The sequence below is a fragment of the Oryctolagus cuniculus genome, chromosome 8 (assembly GCF_964237555.1).
Source record: "Oryctolagus cuniculus chromosome 8, mOryCun1.1, whole genome shotgun sequence".
Classification (NCBI taxonomy): domain Eukaryota; kingdom Metazoa; phylum Chordata; class Mammalia; order Lagomorpha; family Leporidae; genus Oryctolagus; species Oryctolagus cuniculus.
Window position 1 is genome coordinate 78,221,651 of NC_091439.1, and position 11,439 is coordinate 78,233,089.

The window sequence follows — 11,439 nt, forward strand, 5'->3', positions numbered from 1 at the left end:
TGATGCAATGCATAAAAAGCTGTTAGCACGATGTCTGACACGTAATAAACAAGCAGTAAGTGTGGAAGTAGCAGTAGAAGAAGAAGGACCTGTATATAGATAACCAGAATGCCAGGTCAAAAATAAGCCACCACCTCCCGTCACGTTTCAGGGGAAACTTCTTACAGACCAACCATTCAAACACGGGGTCACAGTAGGGAGCCGTAGCAGGAGAACAATCTATGTACTGCAACATCTTAACAGGGCTAAGGAGTGATCTACGATACAAGGAGCGATGGCTCATGTGCACGGTAAATTTCTGAAGCTCATTCAAAGAAAGGTTAAAGGATCTGATGGTGCTGTGCTATTAAAACCCAGAGTACCCGTGAGAATGGCACTTCCAAAGTACATCTGCTGCCATTCTTCTCCCCGCCCCCACCCCCATTTAATTCCTACCCCCCAATTTCCTTTAGGAAGAAACAACAGCATGGAGCTTCTTTTCAAAGTCTTAAAATAAAACTCCCCCCAAAAGGGATCTTGCTTACAAAACCTTTCTGAGGGGGAAAAAAAAACGCATACAGAGCCAAGTGCTTATGTTCTAGCCAAGTTATGAGACTGAGAACAAGGGCTTCCAGGGGAGGGCGGTTAACTCCGTCCACGCCAGCAGAATTCCCGGCTTCCCTCCGGGTTTGCGCTCCCTGTGCTGCACATCGCGCCATCCTGGGGGCCAGCCTGCTAGAGAAATCCAGGAATCTGCAACAAAAACGATGACAGCCTGTGCCGACCTCCAAATTCTCGCCTGTCACTTCAGACCCTGACTAGTTGACAGAACAGCAGAATTTCAACTCCAATAGACTTGAATGCGCTTCTGGGCAAAGAAGCAGAGCTAACGAGGAAGGGATTTAAAGAGTTTCTCTTGGGTATTTGTCAAACTTTGATTTCCTGGCTGTGTGCAAAGCGGGCATTCAACTTCCATCTTCAACCAGGGCTCTCTGCTCCAGTCAGCTACCTGAAGGTAAATTTTAATAAATGTATTGTCTTCTCTAATTCCATTTGTTTAGCTGATGTGCATGACCTGATAAAGCTAACGTTTTTGCCTAAATACTAAAAAGTCATTTGTTTATTAAAAACCCCTTCGCATGATTTTGAAAAAAACTACCAATAGGGAATTTTATCACTTGTTTTCATATTTCCTTTCTTCCTTCAAAATTGAACAGTAAGTATTAATAAATGACAATGGCTTTAGTAAAAACCAAGAATACAAATGCAAAAGTCTTGTTAGCCAGCATAGCATTTAGATTTAATGAAGCCTGAAATACTTTACCAAATATATAAAAGAAACTAAAAGGAAAGTCATGTGTTTCTTTAACTTTCAAATCAAATAATTTTTATATTTTCCATGTTTAAATTATCTAAAAGCTATTCAGTCACCACCCTACTCCTAGTCTGTACCCAAATGTGGAAATGAGATATTCTGCTTTTCCAAAGCATAGGAAAAACCCCATTAATATATCCTTATTTGATTATTTTTACGTCTTTGTGACTATTATCCCTTTCCTAATTCCCTCTTATTGCTTTATAGCTTTCTCTTGCCTCCTACTATTATTTGATAAAACGCACACACAGACATAAAATTTCTCCAATTCCCAGTGACGTTTCATTTGGAACCGCCACAGTGGGAGATGGGGTATTAAAGAGCTAAAGAGATCATGATGGCTGTACTATTGTCAGATATTAGCATAAAAGCAATACTGCCAGTCCTGCTCACTCATTCCTGCAGCTGCTGAAGGTCACCCTGCAGGAGAAAACCATGCTTTCATCTGCAGATCAATAGTGCTGAAACTCTACACCAAGAGGTACTGCAGAGAGAGCATCTTTTCTGCTCTGCCTTTCATCTGTAAAGAGGTTAAATATGTCACCTTGGCATAGTATCTGAGCTCTCCTCTGGCCCAGGGCCTAAGCACACTGAATAGAAATGTTCATTCAGTCTAATTCAACAGAACTCTTTTTTTTAAAAAAGTCCCCCCTTTCTCGTGGACACCAGCTTTTTCAGTTCACAGCTTACTCAAACCTTGATGGGTATGAGTACTGTAAACTATGACTATTAAAAATGCGTATCTGTTAGGGAAGACTTACATTGGTATTTCTGATCATACAGCAGGACTTAGCAAAGCAGTACAGTCTATTTCATCTACTTAGAGCCAATCAACAAACGCTGTTTTCCGCATTTTGGAAAAGCATATGGATGTGTTACTCATGAATACTGGCTTTTTCTTTCAGAGAATTTTTGTGCATTCCGTGCTCAGAATATGCTGGTAGGGATTCCTTTCCAGGTCCTTTGGGACTTAATCCCCAATATCCTCCCATGGCACAGTTTCACTTATCATCTAAGTAAAAATAATAAACGGTGATGACAGAGATGAAACGACTGGTGATATGTATCTGGACAAGTCCAAAACATCATTCATTTTATTTCCTCTTGGCTATGTTTACTCAGTTGGCTTGTAACAGGGCATGGACACTGCTAGCTTAGGGAAGGTTAGCACAATGTCCAGAACACACTGGGAACCGGTTTCCTCCCAGAAGAACACAGACAGCTTGTTCAAAGACCTGGGGTGTCCTTAGCCCTCATATTTTACTCCAGAATGATCTTCAGTGGAAGACACAGGGGACCTCACAAATCCAGGGGAATTTCCCTGTAGGCCTGGCTATGCAAAAGATGCCTAGCCAGGTTGGGGTCTGGTTCTTACAAGACCCACAGAGCACCTTCTGCCAAACACAAAGCTGAACTTGCCATGGCAAGGCCACCTGGGCTAGCCTGGGTTTTGTCTTTGGCATCAGAGTGTATGACCTTGACTGATTGCTCCCAAGGTAAGGAGCAGGTCCAACAGAGGGAATGAGACCATGGACTGGTCCATATTTGGCTGCATAGACCTAGTTTATAGAAGACACCATAGACCTGGTTGATGTCCAGGCTTTACTACTAAATAGCTCTGTGACTTTGGCAAATGCCTTAACTCCTTTGTGCCTTGGTCCCCTCATTTGTGGAATGGAGATCATAAAACAAGTAGCTTCCTCAGAGATTTGCTGTAAGAATTGAATGCAGAAAGGTATGGCCCTAGCAAAGCCCTGCAGAAAGAGAACTGACTCTAGGATTTCCCTCAGGGTTTCTTCCTGTGTCTGTACACATTTGCTCTGTAATAAAATGCCAATGCCAGGTCTATGCCTCTGAGGCAGCTCAGCAACGTGGACAGAGCGTAGCTTGTGATCGTGATACACTTAGGCTGGAATCCTAACTCTGCCTCTGACAAGCTGTGTGAGATTGGGCCATCACTTCACGCCTCCAGGACTCAGTTTACCCACCCAGGAAGCAAAATGGTTGTAATATCCACAATGGGGGTTGTGGTAGAATCAAAGATGTTTATTCAATGCCAAGTATAGCACCCAACAGAGATCTAGACCTGGGGTTGGGGGCGGGGGGGGGGGTGGATTTTCCTGGCTGCCTAGCAGAGGTCTAATGTCAGGGAGGTTTCTGTTTTTAGGCACTTGGAATAATGTAACTGGTCCCAAAATTGGGGAACAAGAAGGAAATAATGTTTGAATTGTCTTTTGTCTTTAATCCAAAGAAATGTGGCACTACTGCCGTTCCCTGGGGAGGCTCCACATGAGGCATTTGTTACTGTGAGTCCCTACCACTCCTTCAATTAGCAGCTTCTTAATGGCCAAGTCAAAGGAAACCAAGGAGAGTTTGCTGAGTCGCCCTGCCAGTGCGCAGAGAGAGAAGAAAGGCCGTGGCGCAGTCAGTTCTGTTTTATTGGCCTACTTGGACAGGGGAGAAGGCCTCCCGCGTTTTTCCTTTTGTGTCTTTTCTGAAGGCAAGAATGGGGTTTTGACTTGCTCTAGGAGGTTATTTTTTCCTCTTCAACTGAAATTCAAACGAAAGGGGCTTTTTTGTTTAGCTTCTGTCAGTATGTTTTGTTTTGGTAAACCTCTCCCCCATGTTCCTAGCATTGAAATGTCAGCTGCTTTTTCTGGCTGTGTGTAGCAGGAGCACCCTGTCATGGCGATGAAAGGGGATGGAGAGACTCGGGCCTCATGACTCTCTGTGAAACATCTCTTAGTCTGCTTTAAAATCCTTCTTTAGAAATGCAGGCTCCAGGCATGGCCTGTTTCCCTCCTATTATGCAACCAACCTACGTACACACATTGCAGTAGCTAAATGTTTCCTTTAAAGGTTCAGTGAATAGGTATTAAGAAGATGAACAAGAAAGCTATTAAAACCATGGCCAGTTTACTGCGGGGTGCAGTGGAGAAACAAGAGCAAAGGCAAAAGAAGAGAAATAGACACGGCTTCCCTTCATAACACATACTGTAAACCTACTTTCCCAGTTCCCACTGCCTCCTCCTGTCTTTATGATGGGCCCCACAGTGGTATAGCAGTTAGCCAGGGCAATGCTGGGGCAGGCTGCCTGGACACGAAACCCGGCATTCATACTCTCCACTCTGTCTCTGTTTTCTCATCATCCAACCCATGGTAAGGGTTGGCTTCTGAACTCAAAGCCTCAGTCTCCCCCATTTGTTAAACAGAAAACGCCACCAATGCATAAGATCATTGTAGGATTAGCTGTAATAATGAATGTAAACTCTCAACAAGTAGTGGTTATTGTAATTCTTTCCATGGTTACATCTAACTGTGATGGGAATGGCCTTTTTGAACTTGAAATCTCCGAGGAAGTAAACTGTAACCAACAGTGGCCTCAGAATTATCATGGCATAAATAAGAACCTTGAATTTCTAAAGGAAAAAAAGAATATTATGATTTTTCTACATCATTTTCCTCAAATTGGTTAACACTAGGGCAAAAGGTATTAAAACATCTTTCATCAAAATGCCTTTTATTAAGGTTTCTGTTTTACTTTCTGCAGTGTTTTCTGGGTCATGCAGTTATGTAAGTAAGTAATAATTTTATCTTTTGGCCCAAACAACTAACGTATTCCATGTTGTATACCTTGTGAAATGCCAGAGATGCAAACGGAAGCCAGAGTAGAGAGGGGCTGTGCTCTTGTGGAGATTAACGTGTCCCTAGGGAGGCAGTCACTAATCAAATCATCACATTAATGAAAACTGCATATGCCCAAAACATAAGGTGACCTTGGGCAGGAAACCCTCTTTGATATAGCTAATGAAAAGATCCTCCACCAAAGTTTTTGGTTATGATATTTAATCTATTGTTACACATACATATTTAAAATCTATTTCACTGTAAATTTTTTTGCTTATAAAAATGACTTTTCCCATTCTCATAGTGCATGAAATAGTTTTGTTAAAACTCTTCATAAGCGTCTGTAACATCAGAGTCCATGTTCACTGGATCTACTCTGTATGACCTGGTACAGAGCGCATGTTGTTTGTGACACACCTTTAGAAACCTGCTGATGCTGCAAAGTTAATCCCCAGGCCCAAGTCCTCAGTCAATGGTGATGCTTACCATAGCACTTTTTCCAGTGTTCTGCAAAGGGCTTATATTAAACCACTTGTATCTGTAAGGGTGGTTTTCTAAAATAGGATAATTCTAACTCTTGTAATAATGAAGTCATACCTCAAGAATAATGGCTAAATCTGCTTTGAATGCCTATGTCTTCTTTCTCACCTATTCTGCCAAGGTGATATTTCTAAGAACAGTATTACTTGGAGTCTGCCTGTCTTGGAGTGCCCCTCCTGGCTGCACCAGAGTTAAATAAATCTTATGAGTCAAATAAATCTTGCTTTGTTAAAAATAAGCAAACAAACAAGTAGTACTTGAAATCGTTTCAGATTCTTTTCCCAGATGGTACTTTGTTGCTCAAGATGAAGTAAGGGAGACAGTGCCTTATCATGTGAGAGATGTTAGAAGCACTTAGAAATATAAAACAAATCCCTCTTTTCCATAGCATGATTGGGGGCGGGGGGAGGGGGTAAAAAGCTCACATTGTATTTGAACACATATAGTATGTGATTATAAACCCAAATGAGTGCCATGAGAGCATAGGAGCCTGACCTCAGGCCAAAGTCACCGAAGGCTGTCCCTGATGTGAAGACTGAATGGAGGTTAGTTCTGGGTGGGGGTGGGGGTGTGTGTGCTCGAGCATGTGGTGGTTGGCGGTAGATGGGAGAAGTGGGTGCTGGCAAGAGAATTTCAAGAGTGGGAATACCTTTCTCAAAGACCCTGTAGCAGGAGCGATCTCTGGCCAATTTGAGAAAGTCAGAGAAGGCCATCTCCTCCGAGAGCAAGGGAAGGCCAATGGGAACTACATACCCTAAGCATCTCCTCATAAAACCCTCTTCCCCGAGCACTCTATGTATACATCCACTGCTAGATTCAGCTTTAACGTATCTATGATGTCTCTGTGGAACTCTGGTTACCAAAGCCCTGGCAGGTGGAAGCCGCATCTGTCACTAGCTGGGATCCGCATGGCAGTAGGTTCAGTTAGGAAGGATGATGGCAAATGAAGATCAGGAGGTCCAGAAAAGTCTGGATTTATCACCTACACTCCCAGGGCTGGGACAGCTTGATGTTAGATGGTGACTCAGCAGAGAACTCAAAATAGAAAAGTATCTTTTACAGCCTTCAGATGACTTCAATGCCAAGCCATAGACCTCTCCCCAGAGACTCATTAATACTTTAAAAGCCCTAAAGCATCAGAGTTAACTGTGGATCAGGTAGCAGCACGTATGCATCAGCCAAAACATGGCAAAGAGATTTGCTCTCAGATAACAAAGCCTTTGCCTATCATATAAAAACAAGGGGAAGGAGAAAGCTCTGTTGGAGCCTGATCATGAAGTAGCTATAATCATTTTGTTTACTACATTTTCCAGAAAGGAAATTTTTCCATGGTTATAATGCTTACTAAAAATAGCAGCCTACAAGCTTCCTCTGATATAAACGAATTCAACAGAAGATACCTGGCCTTATTTGGAAGCATAGATGTCGACACTTCAGGAAATTATATGCTATTAGAAACAAGGGGAAAAAATTAGAGGTAAAACAGTCAATGCAAATCTCTCCTTCTTCCAGGGTACCTGGTATGTCTTTCTCAGTTCAAAGAGGAGATAAAAGATATCAAGAGATATCAAGTAGTCATCATGTACCTTGAAAAACCAAAAACATTAAGCAAGTCCCCTTGGTCTGGAGGGAGGGAGAAGACGTTGTGAGTTTTGCAGAGATTACCAGCTCAGGAACCAAGGATGGAGGGTTTGGTTACCTGGGGATCTTAAGACAACAGAGGAAAATTCAATCAGAAAGTCTTGAGGCAATAATTACCAGCACAATAATTTTCAAGGAGTCATTGATGTGGCTGATATAAAGGAAGAATCCTGCTCCCTCTTCCAGAGGTACGATGATTGTTTTTGTACACTAGTTGCATGTTCAGATAGCTTGCTAATGCTTAGGAGAAAAGGAAAAGAGAATGAGGATCAAAAGAGAGGGGACTACAGTGAAACAAGGAGTGGCCAGGGGAGACAGATGGTTATGCTAAGTAGATGTAAGTGGTGAGGTAATATGCAGAACTTCAAAAATAAAATGTCTTTAAATTCAATGTTCTGAATTAAATGATGTTCTAAAAAAATTGGAACTGAAAAGAAATCAAATGCAAAAATAGAATCCAAACTTACTCTAATGTGAATTTCTAGAAAATACCATAGAAACTGAAATGCAAGCAATTATAAAAAAAAAAAAAAGGTACACATGAACTACAGTACCCAAAATGTATTCTGGCCATGTAAGTCCACTACTAGACCTAAATGGAGAATAATGTTTTAGAATGATGTTGTGCCAATCTTTAGAAATAGAAACTGCAAGACAAAGAGACAGAGAACAGTCTCAGGGTTTCATTCAGGAAATGTCCTGTGTTCCCTACGAAATCCAATGTCCCACCAGTATTTGACTACCACACACACAGCTTTCCACCTTTTACCTGGAACAACATGCACTAGACCCAAAGCTAGCATTGTTCCATCAGAGACTGGAGATGGTTGACCACATGCATGGCCATTTCTACCTGAGACTTTTAGACCCATCTCTGCAGACTTGGCTGGGCGACATTTTCAGCTGAAGGAACAGACATTCAGGCCTCTTTCCTGGCTTTTCCTGGGACAGAGCCCATAGAGCTGCCGAGAAATCTAATTACAACTTCCTTTCATGGTAAAATCCAATTACAACCTCTCCACTGGTGAAAGCCAGTCTTTGCCACAAAAGGAAGATAAGTAAAGGTGCCTCAAGCAGTGGATATGCCTGTGTTCTGCCTTCTCTCTTAGGCACTAGGCAGAAAGGTTGCAATGACCTTGACTTGACTTGCCTTGTTTAGGAATAGCAGTCATAAAATCTATCACTACACCTCCCTTCCATAAAAAAGACAAATATTTTCATATCTAATACCAGGTGATTTTCTCAAGTATCCCTTAGTTAGGCAAAGCATATTTTGAGCCAACACTTGTTCTCTCCCACATATACACTTTTTTTTTTTCAGGCAGATGACTTTCCTTATTAAACTTGAATAACATGTTAAACAAGGGGGAAAAAAAGGAGTTATTGAGGTCCCTAAACTTAATTGACATAAATGTAGACAGTTAGTACATTTTGGTTTTGGGTTTTTTTTCTTCTTCTTACTATTCGTTGAATTGTTTTTTCTTCTTCTTCTTCTTCTTACTATTCGTTGAATTCTTTACTTAGTGGAGTGTTAAGCTTATGATTATAAGATAAACTCAAGGTATATCATTGTAAAAATTAAAGAATAAGAAAGGTAGAAGGAACGAAGGTGGGAGTACGGGGTGGGGGGAGGGTGTGAAGTCTCACTATGCTCCTAAATCTGTATAGATGAAACACATGAAATTTGCTCACCTTAAATAAATAAAAAATTATATACAAAATGTATAGTTCTCAAAATGATAATTTATGGGAATATATTTTTTAAAGATTTATTTATTTATTTGAAAGTCAGAGTTACACAGAGAGAGGAGAGGCAGAGAGAGTGAGAGCGAGAGCGAGAGTGAGATAGAGAGAGGTCCAATAGTTCACTCCCCAATTGGCTGCTTCGGCCAGAACTGCGCCGATCCGAAGCCAGGAGCCAGGAGCTTCTTCCAGGTTTCCCATGTGGGTGCAGGGGCCCAAGGACTTGGGCCATCTTCCTCTGCTTTCCCAAGCCATAGCAGAGAGCCGGATCAGAAGTGGAGCAGCAGGGTCTCGAACCGGTGCCCAGACGGGATGCCGGTATTGCAGGCCAGGGTGTTAACCCACTGCACCACAGCGCTGGCTCCGGGAATACATGTTTTATAAGTATGTGCACAAATCTATAATTGCAGAAATAATAAAATTACTAACTACATTCTACACTATCCTCTACCACTACTACATAATTACTAATACTTCATTGAAAGTGTATAAAATGCAGGTTTGCAGTTCATAAAGAAAAAACAGGCAAAATTTTAGAAGGAACATGTGGCCAATTAAAAATTTTTTTACCTGAAGATGAGTTGAGTGAAGAGTGGTAAATGGTTATTTTTTAAAAAATAGAGTAAACTTTCCTCTGGATTCAAATAAAAGTGTTATGACCCCAGAGTTAATAAAAGCAGACAAGGATAAGAACACACCATTCAAAGTAACCCTCAAAGGGCAGGCACTTGGCCTAGCACTTAAGATGATACCCAGGACACCTACATCCCATATGATCATTCCTAGGTTTGGAGTGTTCCTGATTCCAGCTTCCTGCTGATGTGGACCCTGGGAGGCAGCACTGATGGCTCCTGTGGTTGCATTCCTGCCATCCATGTGGGAGACTTGGATTAAATTTTCAGCTCCTGGTTCCTGTTCTAGCCCACCCCTGGCCATTGTGGACATTTGGGGAGAGAAACAGTGATGGGCATTCTCTCTCTCTCTCTCTCTCTCTCTTTTCTTTATCTCTGACTCCAAATCAAATAAATAAAATTCTAAATGGAAAGCCCCAAAATAACCTCCAAATAACTCTCAAAGTAAAGCATTTTTATGAAATTTGTTTAATTAGAGTTTCCTCTTCACCTATAGGGACTCATAGAGAAGTTGACCTCAGATCTACAAAAATGTAAAGAATTCATCTTAATTATAAGTCAGCAAAATCTGTAACTGGTGTGAAGATGCCATGTTTGGTCAGATGCTCAGGCTTTCCTGGCACATTGGAATCTCAAGCCGTTAGTGCAGTGGATTCCTCCAACCTTTCACAGGGGCCAAACAACTCAGCTAACTCTCTCCCACGGAATGCAGCATTCTGGTAGAATTAAACACACACACACTCAATACCAGCTGAACCTTCATAAATCTCCTTTTCTCTCTTTCTTCCCTGATCACCAACTCCAGCAGCATAACAGTAGGCTTTGAGGCCTAAACAATGGGGGACAGGTTTATCTCTTTCTAGAAAAGCTTTTTAAATAATTCCCTAAAATACAGGAGGAAAATTCTAGAAGCTTTTATTTTAGACTAGAAAAACTTTTTTTTTAGACCTTGACACAGTCATCTTGTATTCTAGTAGCTTTGGGGACAGACATGGAGGATGAGCAGGGAAGTACCTGCTTCAGCTCACTGATTCTTGTGATCTGAAAACAATTTAAAGTAAATGAGCTCAAGGGGAAATGTTTGGCCGGCTCCATGGCTCACTAGGCTAATCCTCCACCTGCAGCACCGGCACCCCGGGTTCTAGTCCTGGTCAGGGCGCCGGATTCTGTCCTGGTTGCCCCTCTTCCAGGCGAGCTCTTTGCTATGGCCCGGGAGTGCAGTGGAGGATAGCCCAAGTCCTTGGGCCCTGCACCCACATGGGAGACCAGGAGGAAGCACCTGGCTCCTGGCTTCGGATCAATGTGGTGCGCCGGCCACAGCAGCCATTGGGGGGTGAACCAACAGAAAAAGGAAGACCTTTATCTCTGTCTCTCTCTCTCACTGTCCACTCTGCCTGTCCAAAAAAAAAAAAAAAAAAAAAGAAAGAAAGAAAGAAAAAAGTGAGGGGGGTGTGTTTTCCTACAGTTTGAAAAATGTCTTCCTACAATCTCATAGGATAAGGTTACTATAGCCTAAGATCATTATATTATTAAATTCTCTTTCCCACAAGGTGATACATAAAACCAGTCCATGTTTACCCTGTGTTGGGTTATTTGTTCATTTTTCTTAAGTCTTATGAGTTTGGATGGCAGCCAAGGTAATGTCTAAGGCTGTAGCCATGGCTGGAGGTGGCTGCCGCACCTCATTTCTTCCTAGCATGTTGACAACAGGGCAAATATAAGGGCACTTCAAAAAGTTTGTGAAAAATACAACTTTAAAAATTGGCACCAAAAAATTGAAATCTATGCACAGTCTTCACATAATATGCATTTTTCCATGAATTTTCTGAAGACTCCTCATATCTCTAGGGATCCATAGCCCAGTTCTTGAATATGATGTGTACATTTCAGTACCATGCAGCC

The 11,439-nt window shown here is 41.8% G+C and overlaps 1 protein-coding gene across 1 annotated transcript in view; it reads left to right on the top strand.

Annotated features, from left to right (window-relative positions):
• The first annotated feature begins 450 nt into the window (after positions 1-450).
• The window catches only part of SPARCL1 (SPARC like 1), a 44,374-nt gene continuing 33,385 nt past the window's right edge, over positions 451-11,439 (top strand). Inside the window, exon 1 of the mRNA XM_002717029.5 lies at positions 451-994. The gene's annotated coding sequence lies outside the window, so the exon portion shown is untranslated. The remainder of the gene's footprint in view (positions 995-11,439) is intronic.